Source organism: Periplaneta americana, chromosome 4 (genome assembly GCF_040183065.1).
Source record: "Periplaneta americana isolate PAMFEO1 chromosome 4, P.americana_PAMFEO1_priV1, whole genome shotgun sequence".
In the NCBI taxonomy this organism is placed as follows: Eukaryota; Metazoa; Arthropoda; class Insecta; order Blattodea; family Blattidae; genus Periplaneta; species Periplaneta americana.
Window position 1 is genome coordinate 190,951,163 of NC_091120.1, and position 19,221 is coordinate 190,970,383.

Below are 19,221 nucleotides of genomic sequence, written 5' to 3' on the forward strand. Positions count from 1 at the left end.
ACCGCCTATTGTGACAGTACAACTCAAAAGTGCAGCTTTGTGTCATTTCTCCCGCGACAGTTACAATTTAGCTCGCTCATGCGTGTGACATGAATCAGATCGGCTATCTTCGGGTACTGCGTTTATCTCTTCAGCTGACTACGTTATCTATACTAGCTCTTTGTAACAACTTTTATGCGTTGGCCTTGAGACGCCTGCTCTAGATGAATCAAAACGTCTAGTGAGATTACTGTTGATAAAATATTGAAAGCAGCATTACAATACTGTCCTTCTTCGTATATTGAGAAAGTAAAAGGAAAATTTAACTATGCGATAAAATCTTTTGGAATTTAAGTATGGTATGAAACTGACGATTCTTTTATATGATACATAAAAAATAACAAGCCTTGATCGAAATGCGACTGTGGAGAAATCTCATCTTCAAAATAAGACTCGTAAGAACTTCTCCTTTGCCTGTCTTTGAACGTGATTGGATTATATAGGCACCTAAAGCCATCCATTGATGACGTCTGAAGCTCATACGATTCCCTCCTCCTTTGAAGTGTCTTGACTGACGTTTTGAAACGTTAGCTCCAATTTCATCTTAGGATTTACGTACCAGAAGTCGGAAAATAAGGTTTCTCATCATTGGAATCTTCTACGTAGTTCAGACCAAGAGGTTTATGTTTGGTTTCAAACAAGTTCGTCTTGCACAGGGTGGGTTTCTGGTCTGGCGCTATTTAGTCCAATGATGGGCCAGCTTAAACCTTCCAGACAGGCGTTTTTTTTTTCGATAGCAAGTGTCGCAGGGTCTGCCTAACATTAAGGAGAGATTATTTTATTTATTTATTTCGCTAATAATTGTAACATAAAATATAATGTATACAGAAAAACTTTAGCTCGCCCCTGAAAGAGTAGAACTCGTGCTCAGGGGCGGATTCCTGAATTGAAATTAAGAAGTATATAATACAATTTGTCTTATGTCTACTATGCAATTAGAATATATAAATTTAAATTTACAATTTTTATAAAATCCATACATAACTTTTTAAATTTGATACTAGAACTATTAGAATTTACAAGATTAGGATATTTAAATATAAATTTGTTATATATTCTTGGGCTTAAATACTGTAGCAGTGTTGCATTTTGGTTCAAACAATCTTAAAGAATTCATACTTTTTGTTTCATAACTACAGTATGAGAATACAAATCAAAATTATTTCGATTTCTATGTATGAATTTTATTAATACAATAGGTCTGTAATAAATTTGTCTTATGTTGAGAACATTAAACTCTAAAAACAATTTTTGAGATAAAAAAATCAGTAGGTTTATGAAGACATACTTTAATTATTTTCTTCTGTAATAAATAAAGTCGATTAAAATTGAATTTAAATTGGCTACCTCATCCTATAATTTCATACATAATTACCGATTGAAATAAAGTTAAATATATTATGCGTAATAAACTTATTGACAAGTAATTCGTCAATAAAACAAAACAATATATTATTTTACGTTATTTACTACAAAGATAATTAATGTGTTGGTTCCATTTTAAATGATTGTCGAAAATTATGCCTAAATATTTAACTTCAGAGGACTCTTTAATAATCGGACATTTACACTGTATAAGACAGCAATCAGAATTATGTAATTTAATACTTAATATAGATGTAGGAGGTTTGCTACATTTTTCAGATAATGAGAATGGTATAATTATGGTTTTATTTTCGTTGATAGAAAGATAATTTATGTCAAACCATTTTTTATTAATTTAAGTCCATTATTTGAATTATTATATGCATCATACTAGGTTTTTCCAACAAAAAGTAAAACTGTGTCATCTGCATAAGAATAATGAACACCATTGTATTGTTGTAAGTTAATATTTAATAAGTCATTAATATGTATTAAAAATAAAATAGGGCCTAGAACTGTGCAAACTTGTGAAAATATAAGTACAATTTATTTTTTCATAACTGGAACCCGGATGTGTAGGCATTTATTTATATCAGTTAAAATATGCAAGCAAAAAAGACAATAAAACGTAAAAAAAAAGACACAATAATCTTTGAAAAAGACATTATAAATTTTAAAAAGGCATAATATATTTTAGCAATAAATTTAAATTATATCAACTTAATTCACATATTTACTTCGTAGGTTGACACATGTTGACTTATAAAATATATATATATATATATATATATATATATTTTTTGTGATTAACTGTCTTCTCACAAACCTTACATAACAAAACTGTTCCATCGGTTGAAAACACATCGGCACCAAATTCACTAACGTAAGCATGAAGTTTACTTTGCAATTGTTCACTGAATTTTTGACATTCTAGCTAACCTTCTGTCACCCGACAATAACTGGCAGAATAACTCTTCTCGGGTTCTCAGCCAGGTGAGTTGGAGATTAGCTTCCAAGCTTTCGACGGCTAGCTCTGCCATCTTCTTCCCTGAAGAAGAGCTAGCTTCCCTGAAGAAGATGGCAGAGCTAGCTGTCGAAAGCTTGGAAGCTAATCTCCTTCCCTGAAGAAGAGCTAGCTTCCCTGAAGAAGATGGCAGAGCTAGCTGTCGAAAGCTTGGAAGCTAATCTCCTTCCCTGAAGAAGAGCTAGTTTCCCTGAAGAAGATGGCAGAGCTAGCTGTCGAAAACTTGGAAGCTAATCTCCAGCTCACCTGGCTGAGAACCCGAGAAGAGTTATTCTATATCAAACGCCGGGAAGGCCTCAAGTCATACAATAACTGACTGTTCCTCATTCAAATGTCTTTCTCCTACAATAATAAACACGTGTAGCACAAAATTGTAACAGTAAGATTTGAAAATATGAAAGCAAACAATTGGAAATGCTACGTGACAACTTCTATGAGAACGAGCTTAATATTTAAAATTATAAAGCTGATTGTTGGTATCGTGAAGACATGACAATATTATATTTGTAACTGTGGATTGTCGATCATTATTCATATTACACCAATAGTATTAAAGCACGATTATTAGCAGATTAAGCACCGAAATAAATTACTTTTACTGACTATTGTTAGTAAAGTTAGTCATTGTTTCAAATATTTAAATTTCATACACATTACATTACAGTTAATTATAAAATGGCAAATAAAAAAGAAATGTTGCTTTAAAATAACAAAAAGGCATTTATTAATAAGAAACACCGTAAAAAGGCAAAATAAAAATTGGCTCTATCACTTTGATTTACTCCAAATCACATATCTATGCAAATAATGATTTACTTCTACCCAGTAAAAAAGGCATTTTGCCAAACATCCGGGCTCTAGACTCATAACTTAGGTTCTATTGGATAACTTGATAGCGTTCTTGTTGGTCATCACAACACTGCGTTGCTAGGAGATTGTTTATCGTTTGTCATTTGTTTTTGGAGTTTTCTGCGAATCTGAAGAGTGTTTGTGCTGTTTGTGGACTAAAAATGTAGTGAAAAAAAAGAATACTTCCGACATATTCTTCTGTTTGAGTCTAATAGAGGAACAAAGGCAACGGAGGCGGCTCGAAACATTTCTCGCGTGTATGGGGAGAATGTCATCAGAGAAAGCAATGCAAGAAAATGGTTCTGTCGTTTCAACACAAAACACCGGGCATAAATTTAGTGTTCATCCACAGTGTTATATGTCTGGTGGGATAAAGAAGGAATCTGTTCTACGAATTGCTTCCCAGGAATGTCCATATTCAGTTTATTTATTTTAATCTCCTACACCGTTCGCTTTTAATGAGCGTTATGCCATTGTACAGTCCACTTAATATTGCCATACTAATCTGTTCCATGCAGTTCCTAATGGCAGTTGTGGTCAAAGGATGAATTACTAGCGTCATCATAAAAACAACTGACCGTTTTAACGGACAACCGACATTAACCTTTTCGTCTCATTAGTCAGTTCACCCAACGGTTCACAGTACATCGTTCTGAACAGAGCTGTGCAAATTACGTTCCTCGAACATTTTCCCATAACAGTGACTATTCTTTTTTTATATAAATGATAACAGATTTCCTAAACCAAAAGATATCTTCTTGCTCTAGTTCTCTCGATCTAGCCAGTCTTCCTCTGTCAGGTTTCTTTTCTGCATAATCTTCATTTCCTGTGCCCATATGGTTTGTGGTCTACCTGTCATTATTGATATTATTATTATTATTATTATTATTATTATTATTATTTCAGTTTCTGTCATATGCGTTTCCAATTCACTGTGGGCTAAAGCAAGGAGATGCATTATCACCTATACTTTTTAACTTTGCTCAAGATTATGCCATTAGGAAAGTTCAGGATAACAGAGAGGGTTTGGAATTGGATGGGTTACATCAGCTGCTTGTCTATGCGGATGACGTGAATATGTTAGGAGAAAATCCACAAACGATTAGGGAAAATACGGGAATTTTACTTGAAGCAAGTAAAGAGATAGGTTTGCAAGTAAATCTCGAAAAGAAGAATTGGAAATTTGTCCTTTGAAGAGGTGGAAAAATTCAAATACCTGGGAGCAACAGTAACAAATATAAATGATACTCGGGAGGAAATTAAACACAATAAATATTGGAAATGCCTGTTATTATTCGGTTGAGAAGCGTTTATCATCCAGTCTGCTGTCAAAAAATCTGGAAGTTAGAATTTATAAAATAGTTACATTACCGGTTGTTCTTTATGGTTGTGAAACTTGGACGCTCACTTTGAGAGAGGAACAGAGATTAAGGATGCTCGAGAATAAGGTTCTTAGGAAAATAGGGATGAAGTTACAGGAGAATGGAGAAAGTTACACAACACAGAACTGCACGCATTGTATTCTTCACCCGACATAATTAGGAACATTAAATCCAGACGTTTGAGATGGGCAGGGCGTGTAGCACGTATGGGCGAATCCAGAAATGCATATAAAGTGTTAGTTGGGAGGCTGGAGAGAATAAGATCTTTGGGGAGGCCGAGACGTAGGGTCCCTACCCTGAGCAAGATTAATCCAGTCCCTATCATCATATCCCACCTCCCTCGAATCCATTTTAATATTATCAGTCCCATTCCGAGGCTTATTTTGAGGTTTCGTAACAAGCTGTTTTTTACGGTGATGGTTTGAGAGCCCTTCGCCCAACTCCCAAGCTGGAGGACCACCCCTCATCGGCTGTCCGCGACTGCATATTCAATATATTCACAGCTACCCTCCATATCTGGAGGCCGTCTCCTCGATCCACAACCTGAGGACGCGCCATGCCGTAGTGATAGGGACCCACGATACATGGATTAAAATAATAATAATAATAAATAATATAATATTATAATGGATTTGAGGGTGGTGGGATATGATTGTTGGGACTGCATTAATCTTGCTCAGGATAGGGACCGACGGCGGGCTTATGTGAAGGCGGCAATGAACCCCCGGGTTCCTTGAAAGCCATAAGGAAGGAAGCGTACAGTATGCTAAACTTTAGAATTGTAAATGCTACAAAATGCTGAATTTTTAAGTTATAAATGCTAAAAGCCACAACTTCTAGTGATTTGCATATTTGTAGGAGACTTGGAAGTGCCAGAGGTGAAAAATTATGCCAGATTCATGATATTATGGATGTGGACAGTTTACACCCTCCCATAATCGGGGAATTACAGGGGCAGGTGCAGAATAATTTATCAGGCGAACAGGTGGAGGCTCGTGTATCATGGTCGTGTACACACGGACTTCAATACAGCGAGGGGCACAAGTGATGTATCACCTTACTAAACGCCGGTCCGCACGATATGCAGCCCGTTTCGTGGCTACTCGCACAAAGTTTGCCCAGTCACGATTCGAGCAGCGGACCATTACTGCGCCCATTAACAACTTATTACAGCAACCACTGCTTGAGTTCTGCTACATTCTACTTCCTCATGAGCATCCTTGTTACCAAGGCAACAGTATCTAGCACGAGGCCTGTCTGCAACAGTTCTTTTGTGTATAACAGTTGACAGCTACTTCTGTTTTTCTGACTGTGATCGTACATAGAGTTTAAATCGTGTAGAGCAAGAGGCACCTCTCATCAGAAAGCTTATGATTGCGAGCAACGAGATTTGCCTTCATAATGTATCGTAATATAATACCAGTAAGTTCTTTAATGTTATCACGTGTGACTCTCACGGTAAGAGAACATAACATCAAAAAAAAAAAGTACTATGATCGTATTGTGACAATATTATTGAAAAACTGTCATTTTTTCCATTGGCAGACCGTTGATTAAATTCGAACTGATTGTTGCCAATGTTATTCATATCTAGGGACCGGATTTTTATGTAATATCAAGGTGTGAAATATGTACATATTTATGTAAGAAAAATAAGCTGAATATGTACCAAAATATGTAAAATCATGAAAATATTTAATATCAATATGTGGCAGGTATAGGATAGGTAAGACTCTCCAGTTGTGATTTCATAGAGCACCCGACGTTTTTACCGCACACTTGACACATTACTATTTTCCCATCTGTAGTGAAAGCTTCGTCCATCGCAATCCATAATTTTATTTTTGTCGTTAGATTCAAGATAAAGGGGCCATTTTAGTTAGTTAAAAGCAGTAGATAAACTCAGTTGCACTTTATACTGTAAGTACTAAAACTAGAGAACTGAGTGAAATGAATGACACAACAGAACTGCAAGCACTGTTTCGCTTTACTGGATTAGGAGAAAATAAGAGGAGATGTGGGACATAATATTATGTTTCGTGCCGAAATATATCTTTTCTTGGGTAGGTAAAAAGACTTTTTAAATCTGTGTATTTTCAAATTGTAAACTTTTCTAACAGAAGTTTTTTTTGTTTTTTTTTTTTTTAGAGAAGTAAAAATGAATAAACCCCCTAAATATGTAGATTTATGTAATATGAGGCCATAATATGTATTGTGGGGTAAATATGAAAATATATGTAGTATCAAATTTGATTATATTAATGGTAATTACAACATTCGCAAAGATTTGTTATTTATATACGATTAGGTTGAAAGAAATATAGTATGTAATTACATAAAAATCCGGTCCCTATTCATATCCTTTTTATTGTGCGTTTAAGTTGATGTACTTATATTGTAATCTTTTAATAAGTTATGAATAAAATTTAAAAGATATAAAAAAATTAACAGTAATAGCTTGAAAGCCGCCTTCTCAAATCTGCCGCCCTAGGCAGCTGCCTAGGATAAATACGCCGCCACCACCACCAACAGCACCACCACCACAACCACCACCACCACCTCCACCACCACAACCACCAACAGCACCACCACCGCCGCCACCACCACCACCACTACCACACCACCACCACAACCACCACCACACCACCACCACAACCACCAACAGCACCACCACCGCCGCCGCCACCACCACCACCACACCACCACCACCACCACCACAACCACCTACAGCACCACCACCGCCGCCGCCGCCACCACCACCACACCACCACCACCTCCACCACCACAACCACCACCGCCGCCACCACCGCCGCCGCCACCACCACCGCCACCACCACCGCCGCCGCCATCACCACCGCCACCACCACCGCCGCCGCCACCACCGCCGCCACCACCACCGCCGCCGCCACCACCACCGCCACCACCACCACCACCGCCACCACCACCGCCGCCACCACCACCACCGCCGCCACCACCACCGCCGCCACCACCACCACCGCCACCACCACCACCACCGCCACCACCACCGCCGCCGCCACCACCACCACCGCCACCACCACCACCACCGCCACCACCACCACCACCGCCAACACCACCGCCGCCGCCACCACCACCGCCGCCACCACCGCCACCACCACCACCGCCACCACCACCGCCGCCGCCATCACCACCGCCGCCGCCACCACCGCCACCACCACCACCACCGCCACCACCACCGCCGCCGCCACCACCGCCACCACCACCACCACCACCACCGCCGCCACCACCGCCACCACCACAGCCGCCACCACCACCACCACCACCGCCACCACCACCACCACCGCCACCACCACCGCCGCCGCCACCACCACCGCCACCACCACCGCCGCCACCACCACCGCCGCCACCACCACCACCGCCACCACCACCGCCGCCGCCATCACCACCGCCGCCACCACCGCCGCCGCCACCACCACCGCCACCACCACCGCCACCACCACCACCGCCACCACCGCCGCCGCCATCACCACCGCCGCAGCCACCACCACCACCTCCTCCACCACCACAACCACCAACAGCACCACCACCACAACCACCACCACCACCTCCACCACCACAACTAACAGCACCACCACCACCACAACAACCACCACCGCCACCACCACCGCCGCCGCCACCACCGCCGCCGCCACCACCGCCGCCGCCAACGCCACCACCACCACCGCCACCACCACCGCCGCCGCCACCACCACCGCCACCACCACCGCCGCCGCCACCACCACCGCCACCACCACCGCCACCACCACCACCACCGCCACCACCACCGCCGCCGCCACCACCACCGCCACCACCACCGCCGCCGCCATCACCACCGCCGCCACCACCACCGCCGCCGCCATCATCACCGCCGCCACCACCACCGCCGCCGCCACCACCGCCGCCACCACCACCACCGCCGCCGCCATCACCACCGCCGCCACCACCGCCGCCACCACCACCGCCGCCACCACCACCGCCGCCGCCACCACCGCCGCCACCACCACCACCGCCACCACCACCGCCGCCGCCATCACCACCGCCGCCGCCACCACCGCCGCCGCCATCACCACCGCCGCAGCCACCACCACCACCTCCTCCACCACCACAACCACCAACAGCACCACCACCACAACCACCACCACCACCTCCACCACCACAACTAACAGCACCACCACCACAACAACCACCACCGCCACCACCACCGCCGCCGCCACCACCACCGCCGCCGCCACCACCACCGCCACCACCACCGCCGCCGCCATCACCACCGCCGCCACCACCATCACCGCCACCACCACCGCCGCCACGACCACCACCACCGCCACACCACCACCTCCACCACCACAACCAACAGCACCACCACCACAACAACCACTACCACCACCGCCGCCGCCACCACCACCACACCACCACCTCCACCACCACAACCACCAACACCACCACCTCCACCACCACAACCACCAACAGCACCACCACCGCCGCCGCCGTCACCACCACTGCACCACCACCACCATGAATGAAGCCGGTATCGTAGTAGCAGTAGGGGATAAGTACCAGTTTCATTGTCAGTGTTATTAGCATAGTAAAGCTGGTATTAATTTTATAATTAAAGGACTGCACTATCGCAAGTCACCCTTTAAGTTCAACTCAAGTAAACATACGCGAAGGTACTCCATACATGCTAAATAACGTCTTCAGTTTACGTGGATATTTCCTCCCCACATGTAACATAAATTGACATTCTGTCGAACATTTGACGGTAATACGAAACACGCGGAATAGGGAACCAGTGGGGTCCGCAGCCCCCACCCCGGTCCATCCCACCCCCACGAGGCTGGAATTCACACCACCCGCACGTGTCTACAATCCGGAATAAAGAAATAAGAGCAGGCGGCGTCCAGGTGACATTCTATTGTACCGCGATCCCTCTGCATTGCGGGCCTTTGAGCTGCTACCGGACGAATGGGCTTAATCATTACTCTGATATGGAACCGATCTCATCTCAGGGAAGCGGCGCACGTGTGGAGATGAACCCCGGAACTGGACACCTTGAATTCTGATAAGTAGGGACCGTACTTTGTCCCAGGAGAATACAAGGTTAAGTTTTATATAACGTTCTTATTGAATTTGGTATTCCCAAGAAACTTACTTACTTACTTACTTACAAATGGCTTGTAAGGAACCCGAAGGTTCATTGCCGCTCTCACATAAGCCCGCCATCGGTCCCTATCCTGTGCAAGATTAATCCAGTCTCTATCATCATACCCCACCTCCCTCAAATCCATTTTAATATTATCCTCCCATCCACGTCTCGGCCTCCCTAAAGGTCTTTTTCCCTCCGGTCTCCCAACTAACACTGTATATGCATTTCTGGATTCGCCCATACGTGCTACATGCCCTGCCCATCTCAAACGTCTGGATTTTAAGTTCCTAATTATGTCAGGTGAAGAATACAATGCGTGCAGTTCTGTGTTGCGTAACTTTCTCCATTCTCCTGTAATTTCATCCCGCTTAGCCCCAAATATTTTCCTAAGCACCTTATTCTCAAACACCCTTAACCTATGTTCCTCTCTCAGAGTGAGAGTCCAAGTTTCACAACCATACAGAAGAACCGGTAATATAACTGTTTTATAAATTCTAACTTTCAGATTTTTTGACAGCAGACTGGATGATAAGAGCTTCTCAACCGAATAATAACACGCATTTCCCATATTTATTCTGCGTTTAATTTCCTCCCGATTCCCAAGAAACTAGTTCGATTAATTAAAATGTGTCTTAGTGAAACTTACAGCAGAGTCCATATAGGCCAGTTTCTGTCAGATGCTTTTTCCATTTCACTTCGGGCTAAAGCGAGAAGATGCACTATCACCTTTACTTTTTAACTACGCTCTAGAGTATGCCATTAGGAAAGTCCAGGATAACAGAGAGGGTTTGGAATTGAACGGGTTACATCAGCTTCTTGTCTATGCGGATGACGTGAATGTGTTAGGAGAAAATCCACAAATGATTAAGGAAAACACTGAAATTTTACTTAAAGCAAGTAAAGCGATAGGTTTGGAAGTAAATCCCGAAAAGACAAAGTATACGATTGTGTCTCGTGACCAGAATATTGTACGAAATGGAAATATAAAAATAGGAGATTTATCCTTTGAAGAGGTGGAAAAATTCAAATATCTTGGAGCAACAGTAACAAATATAAATGATGCTTGGGAGGAAATTAAATGCAGAATAAATCTGGGAAATGCCTGATATTTTTATTCACTTGAGAAGCTTTTGTCATCTAGTCTGATGTCAAAAAATCTGAAATTTAGAATTTTTGAAACAGTTATATTACCGGTTGTTCTGTATGGTTGTGGAACTTGGACGTTATGATGGGTGAAAATTGAGATTAAAAGAACAGACAATCAAAACAAGAAGGCGCCTTATCATCTACTTTGCACATGCATAAGAGTTTTACACTTGTTACGAGAACGCTGCTATTATGATCAGAGCGGAAGTTACAGGAAGTGTCGATATACATCTTCACGCTCTTTAAACACGAATTTCGACGCCTGCCAACAATAATATAGGCACTAAAATGTAATTTTCTGCTTTCTACTTGCCGACGCAACGTGAAAAATCAGAATATTTCGACAGTGTTGGAGTGATTGTATTTTAGAATAGCTTAGCCGCAAGAAAATTATCCATTTTCAATTATTTTTTCCAAGAATGCCAAACGAAGAATATGCCGGAAGTATACTGCTTAAGTACTAGGTTGAAGGACACATAACTTTAGCAATTGAAGATGTGTCAACATTTTTGTATATAACAGGCCATAAATAACAGCGAATTGCTTAAAATATATTTTTTATCAGTTTTGACAGTACATATTTTATTTTAGTACATATTTTAGTTTTTAAGTGCATACGCACACACATATTTTGCTGCTTTTTAGTGCCTACATATGAATTCGCCCCCTAGTTATTAAGGAAACGGAAAAACGACGTAACGTACTTTAAGTTGTTATTCCAGGGGACGGACGCCTCAGTTTCATTTATCGATAAAATTGTTCCCAGTGTGCTTATTTTCAGTGGCGTAGCATGAAATTTTGAGCAGGGGAAGCTAACTCAAGTTGTCTTTCATGCAATATGAGAAAATGTATTACAAAAATACAGTCTTAAAATATACAGTAGTCAATTTCAAGTCAGCAGTCGATGATTGGTTGGAACCTCGTAAGTAACACCAATAAGGCATGACCTCAAATGAGACGTAATAAAATATGATTTCACGGTTTACACATATCTCTTAACAAATAGACACGTATACGTATAACATTAGCTCACTCCCTGTCATACTTAGAGAAATCACAATATTAGTATCATTACGTAAGTATGCGTCTGTCTTTTGGTTGTGTCCTTCATTGACAGCAAGGGAGTCGGTCATTTGTTTTTTAAATCACACTTTTGTTCGTAAGTCAGTCTTGATAATACAATTGTCCTAAAAAAATTCAAGTAAATTAGTGTCAGGAACTGTTATTTCGCTCATTATTTATTATATCAGCCACAATGCACACTAACACTTCAACTGAACACAACTGACGAAAAGGGATAACTCGGAAACTACTTATTTTAAATGTTAAAGCTAGCTTCTTTTCGAGCCTTGCGACTAGGGTAGTTTAAAAGGGATGGAAAATCTGCGGGGTGGATTACACAGAAGTAACCGGTCTGCTTGGAAGCTTGTGTGTGCAGGCTTCTTGTTTACTGCTGCATCACAAATAATCCTGAGCTGCCGCATCACAATATTTAACGCGTAAATATAAATTCTATTAAAATTAATAAATAATTTTCTCCATAAACTGCAGGTTTATTATGAAATTATTATTAACTGGGGAAGCTAAGCTTTTTAGCTTACATTGACGCTACGCCACTGCTTATTTTACGGATGAATTTAGTCATAGATAGGTACTGAATGTGGACAACATCCGTTCAATAGTCCAGGAGAAATCACTTTCCACATACTAACAAATAAAAAAAAATAACTTTTGTTTTTTGGTGTCAATTAAGGGGAGACTCCACAGAAAATCATGAAAATTTTCCAAAAAAAAATTTATTGGCTATTTCACTTCTTTAGAATATATATTTTCATATCCCAAATGTATTTAGTTTAATTCTGATTACAAATATGGTTAATTTTTTAAATTACGTTTGTAAGGGACGTTTAAAGAGCTGTCACAATTATTTTTTCATCAAGGAATTATTCTTTTTTACAAATTTCTTATTACAAATCTAGTAACTTTTTGTTCTAAAGTTGGCTCCCTGAAGTTACTAGATGAATTAAGCGGAGGAGAATTTTAGTAGGTATGTGTTACATAAACATTCATTTTACTTTCAAATCCATTTTCCCATAAGTTTATTTATTTTTTTATTTAATACCAACTTTTTTACGCCAAATATTAATTAATTTGGATGAAATTTTAACTGCAAGTATTTATGAGGTAGCTGGACGTTTCTATGCATTTGTTTTGTAAGAAATGCTGCTAGTTTATTTTATTAATATTTTTTCATGACTTGTAGAAAAAAGTAACATTTTCAACATTTCAAACAATATTTTCAAAGTGACTAAATGAGATATTCTATAAAATGAATGCATATTTATAAAGATCCGGACATAAAAGGCTACGTTGGCTTGGACACGTTCTACGGCGTGATGAAGACTCTCTTCTACGAAAAGCTTTTGACTATTCTCCAAGATGTACAGACCTCTTGGTAGGCCTCGTCTCCGTTGGCAGGACCAAGTATATGGTAATCTTTGTACAGTGGGAGGACGACAAGAAGATGCAGAGAACAGAGACGAATGGCGATATATCGTGAATGAGGCTAAAAACCTCTTAGGTTTTGAAATGCCCTAAATTGATTGATTGATTGATAGAAATGTTTGTCTTGTGAATGTAACGAAAAAAGAGAAAGCTTAAAAATTGAGATCTTCTACTAAAAACTTGGGTTTGAAAATATTTATTAAAAAAAATAGGAAAAAGAAATCAAAAGCTAAAAGCATTTTGGAGTTCAAAATTCGGATTCTTTAGTCTTTTAAATAGAAAACATGCTCTCAAAATTCGGTGAAAAAAAAAAGATCAGGGAAAAGTTGTCATTTTTAATCAAGTGTCTCCTAAACGCTGTAGATAGGTGTTTCCTTATGTCTCGAAATTGAATTTTTGTTGTGTTTCAATACTTCTATTTACATCGTATGAGGAAAAAATAAAAGAAAGAACATGGGAATCTGTATATTATATACAATTTTATTATTGTAAGGAAGAGAGAGCTGGATGATTCTTTAGTTAGTTGCCATCGCAACACAACATGAGAAATAATTCGTAATAAAATTCGTTGTTGTGGAAACTTTTTGAAGTCTGCGTTGGTGCCGATTGCGTCAACTCGAAACAGTCTGGACGCGGGACTGCGTGTAACATACTGTAATGGGCACGCGTTTAGTGAAGCATTTCAGTTCATGTGAATTGACTAACTTCCGTCATATCCGCCACTGGAAAGGTTAATGTACTGAGGAAGTTAAGGGAGGGAGCGGAAATGCGCTCGGTGTTTGATGTTCTCGTAATAGTCATGTTTAGATGTACAAAATATTACCCTTCAACGTGGGTCTTCAGTGTTAGATAGGGATCAGCTTAATGCGATTGGAATTTTTCTCATGGGAAGCTGCTGTTGGCTGTACAACTGTAGCTACATTAACGATGGCATCGATAAGGTCTATTGGAAATCCCACAAGCATTTTGGACCACGTCTGAAATTCATCACAGGTTCCAAAGTCTCCTATACCAGTGGTACTAAAAATGTAAAGCATACCCCAATCTGTTGGAGAGGATAATACATTTTATAGTGTGTGTCACGAATAGAGAATGTTGACTTCAATAGCATGGATGAATATATAATAGGATGCGAAACTTACTGAGTTTCCCGTAACACATACTACAGGCGCTGTTGTAGAAATTGATCTTGCTGCCACCTGTTGGGAGGAGGGGCGTTATCACATCTAGCAGCGTACCAAGTAGCGAAAAGAGTAACCAATTACTCCATGCATTTAGCAGCGCACCTGGTGACGAAAATGTTAAACTGTGCAGAAAGTATTCCCTCCCACCCTCATCGATATTCAAAACTAACCTAATTTGAAATAAAACATTTACATTTTTATTCCTCACAGCATCTTCTACAGAAAATTCTTACCGGAGCCAACAGGAAGATGAAAGAGACGATCTATTTTACACTACCCAATTAAAATATAACCAGACAGAGACAAAAAAATAAAGCAAAAGGTTAGATAATTGGGATTGTATTCTTTGGGTATTTGTTGTACAGCGCAATGGAAAAGTCTGCAAGAACTACTTAGTTCAATTTATTATATTACTATTACTTTACAATACATTCAACAACACTATTTTTACAATGTCCATAAACATCACTGTTTAACATGCACTGCTTATACACAAGTAGTATCACTTTATGTTCATTTATTAGCAAGTTTCTGTCTGTCATCTTGTCTCTTCGAGCAATATCTCGAACGGATAAATACAGAACTCTGGGTAATGTACCCAACACGTAGTTCTAATGTTCACCACCTACGACGTTGGGCGCTGATCATCTTATTTCAGCCTCCCGCCGCCAGATGGTGCTGAGCGCAGTTTCGCATCCTATTATATATTTATCCATGTCAATAGCATTAGAGGCTACTTGACCAAATTCCTGGAAAACCTGCACGTTGCTGTTTGTGATGAAGGTATAGGAAGGGTTGAAATAAAGTCGCTGTTTCTGTAGTTCTTATTGCGTACAGATGCTACAGTCTTCTCATAACCAGTTTGCTGTTTCAACCACTTTGGTGTGAATTGTTGTCTTGTGAACTTCCCAAAAACAGAAATCTTAATTGTAAGTTTAATCTTACGCTTAATTGTAGTGTCTTATTTAATTGATGGAAGAGGGAACCACATTCGTTCCGAAAATAAAGAGTTTACTCATTTTGTATTGGTTTAAATATTGTTGTGGAATTTAATCGATTAATCGATCAATTTCTGTTGTAAGATTAATCGATCAAAAATGTTTAATCGAATGATCGAGTCGATTAAAATTAATGGGTTGTAGTTGATATTAATTATTATCCTGTTAATACAAACTCATACTAAAAATTCCGACAATATTCCTCTCTCCGAAATGTCTTACTTGAAAGCACAATAGTACTGTTATTTTCTAACTGCGAAGCAGGTAGCGTAGGGAAAATCTTTGCACAAACACTTCAGAAAGAGATGGAGATATGAAGACAGTCACCTAGGCTACCTCTATTGAAAGTTGAAACACAATGCGAAACCCTTACTAAGTTTTATGGTTTTCCAAGAAAACTTCCACCTTATCGTCAGCTCATTTTCCTAGCATACGAAATACATACTTTTCTAGGATTCGTACACCTCATCCTTTATAAAATAACCATGTCGACACTGTGCAAGTGAGAGCGTAACTATGTTCTTCTCTTTCTAAAATCTGGTAATTCGATTACAATAGGGACCAGTCCTGTTTCGACCGCTGTACTTTTGCAGTTGCAGTTTCTGTACTGAGTTTATGAGGCGTGTAGTTGCAAAATCAGATACATCACTTTTTACGAAATGAGTTAATGTTACATTTCTTATCTTTATAGGATTCTACAACTGCTATAGCACTATATGCTCCAAAGCCAGATACATCACATGGATTTGTATGATGAAAAATTGTATTGGTTGCAAATCCTTGGTTCCTTGCAAACGTTTTTCCTTCATACTGAAAAATTATGTTTTAGTGATGTATCTGATTTTGCAACTAAACGCCTAATATGAAGGATGTGTGTTTAGTTTGATAAAGAAACAAAATCAGTTTTCTGTGGTTTGTGAAAAATGTAAACTCCATTATGTCATATGAGAATTTGAGAGGTAAACTCGGTGAAACGTTTGGATTTAAATTGAACGATCGTGGAGAAGTTCTTGACAGAAAAAAAGTTTTTTTTTTTCGGACCGTATTCATAGACATTCTTAGCGCGGGTTTCCGGTGGATGATCAGCGAACTAAAGTTTTTCGTATTCATAAACTAGTGTTAGCGATATGATATGTGAATCCTGTACAAGTAACCGGTCGTTAGCCGGGGCTAGTTTAGCACTCTCATAGTGCTGGCTAGCGAAATGTCTATGTATAGCACCCGAAGTTTAGTGATGCAGAAAATATTGTTACTAAACGTAGAGCGCCACTTTAATCGGAGCATGTGAATGCACTCACTCGTTTAAAATCATGGATGAAGCAGTATTAACTAGGTGAGTCTTCATACTTTTTGTTATTTATGTTTGTCTCAAAAATTCCCGGAGAAATTGACATAATAAATTATAAGCCTCATAATAAATATGTTAGTAAATAAATTAAAATAGTTGTTTTGTAATATAACTATACAATATATACAGATATACAACATTTAATACTTATGCTTATCACCGAACACAAGTTAAATTTAACGATCGATTAATCCATTAAATTCAAATAAATAATCGATTAAATATTTTGATCGATCAACAGCACTAGTTTTAAATCTTGACAAATGCATTGCAAGTAGACTCAAATTTATTTCCAGTAAAGTGAGAAAGAATGGAACTAATGCTAGAAGGTAGAAAAGAAGGTTAAAAGAGAGGAGGGAAGAAGATTAGAAGGGTTGGAAAGCTGTGAGGGAAGGGCTGAAGGGAGAAAGAAGAATGGAACGTTACACAGTCCCTTGTTGTTCTCTCTGGAGCCCTTGTTGCACGCAGTGTATGCACCCACAGCCGTCGATAATCGAACTCTGTCGATTGACCCATCGCCGTGCCTAATATAGCATACAGCAAAGTGGACAGTTTCACTTCCCATCCCACGGACTGGGGTTTGTTTCCCTGTGGGAGCATTACTGTGTGTTCTCATCATCCCGTCACGTACAAGCAGGCCTCCGCTCTGATTGCACTTTCGTCCGGCCCGTGAAATTCACCACAGCACGGCGTAAATGTGTGGGGACGGCCCTCTTCACACCAGACAGCCAGCCCTGGCTTTGTGCCTATGTTGTCTGTAGTGCAGCGTTTCACTATTACGTTATTATTGCTACTGCTACTGCAATTATTAATGCTGCTGCTACTACTACTACTACTGCTGCTGTTCTACTACTACTACTGCTATTACTGCTGCTGCTACTACTACTAGGCCTACTACTGCTGTTCTACTACTACTACTACTACTACTACTACTACTACTGCTCCTACTACTACTACTACTGCTGCCGTTCCACTACTACTACTGCTGCTACTACTACTGTTACTGCTAATACTATTATTACTACTACTGTTACTACTACTACTCTTACTGCTAATACTATTATTACTACTACTGTTACTACTACTACTACTGTTACTACTGCTGCTGTTTTACTACTACTGTTACTGCTAATACTATTGCTACTACTATTACTGCTGCTACTACTGCTGCTACTACTACTGCTGTTTTACTACTACTACTACTGCTGCTACTACTGTTACTGCTAATACTATTATTACTACTACTATTACTGCTGCTACTACTACTGCTGCTGCTACTACTACTACTGTTACTGCTAATACTATTACTACTACTATTACTGCTGCTACTACTGCTGCTACTACTACTACTGCTGTTTTACTACTACTACTACTGCTGCTACTACTGTTACTGCTAATACTATTATTACTACTACTATTACTGCTGCTACTACTACTGCTGCTGCTGCTACTACTACTACTGCTGTTCTACTGCTACTACTGCTGTTACTGCTAATACTATTATTACTACTACTGTTACTACTACTACTGTTACTAGCCTACTACTGCTACTACTACTACTACTACTGCTACTACTACTACTACTGTTACTACTACTACTGGTGCTACTACTGTTACTGCTAATACTATTATTACTACTACTATTACTGCTACTACTACTGCTGCTACTACTACTACTGTTACTACTGCTACTACTACTGCTGCTACTGCTACTGTTGTTACTAGTACTAATATTGCTATTGCTGCTACTACTACTGTTACTGCTACTACTACTACTACTACTACTACTACTACGCTACTGTTACTGCTGCTGCTACTACTAATACTAATACTAATACTACTGCTACTACTACTACTACTGTTACTACTGCTACTACTACTGCTGCTACTACTACTACTGTTACTACTACTGCTGCTACTACTACTTTTACTACTGCTGCTGCTACTACTACTACTGCTGCTGCTACTACTACTACTACTACTACAATTACTACTACTAATTGTATTGCTGCTACTACTACTGTTCCACTACTGCTACTATTACTACTACTACTGTTACTACTACTGCTGCTACTACTACTGCTACTACTACTACTGCTGCTACTACTACTGCTACACTACTTCTACAAGTGTTCCTGTTACTACTACTGCTGCTACTACCACTACTACTACTACTACTGTTACTACTACTACTACTACTACTACTACTACTACTACTAC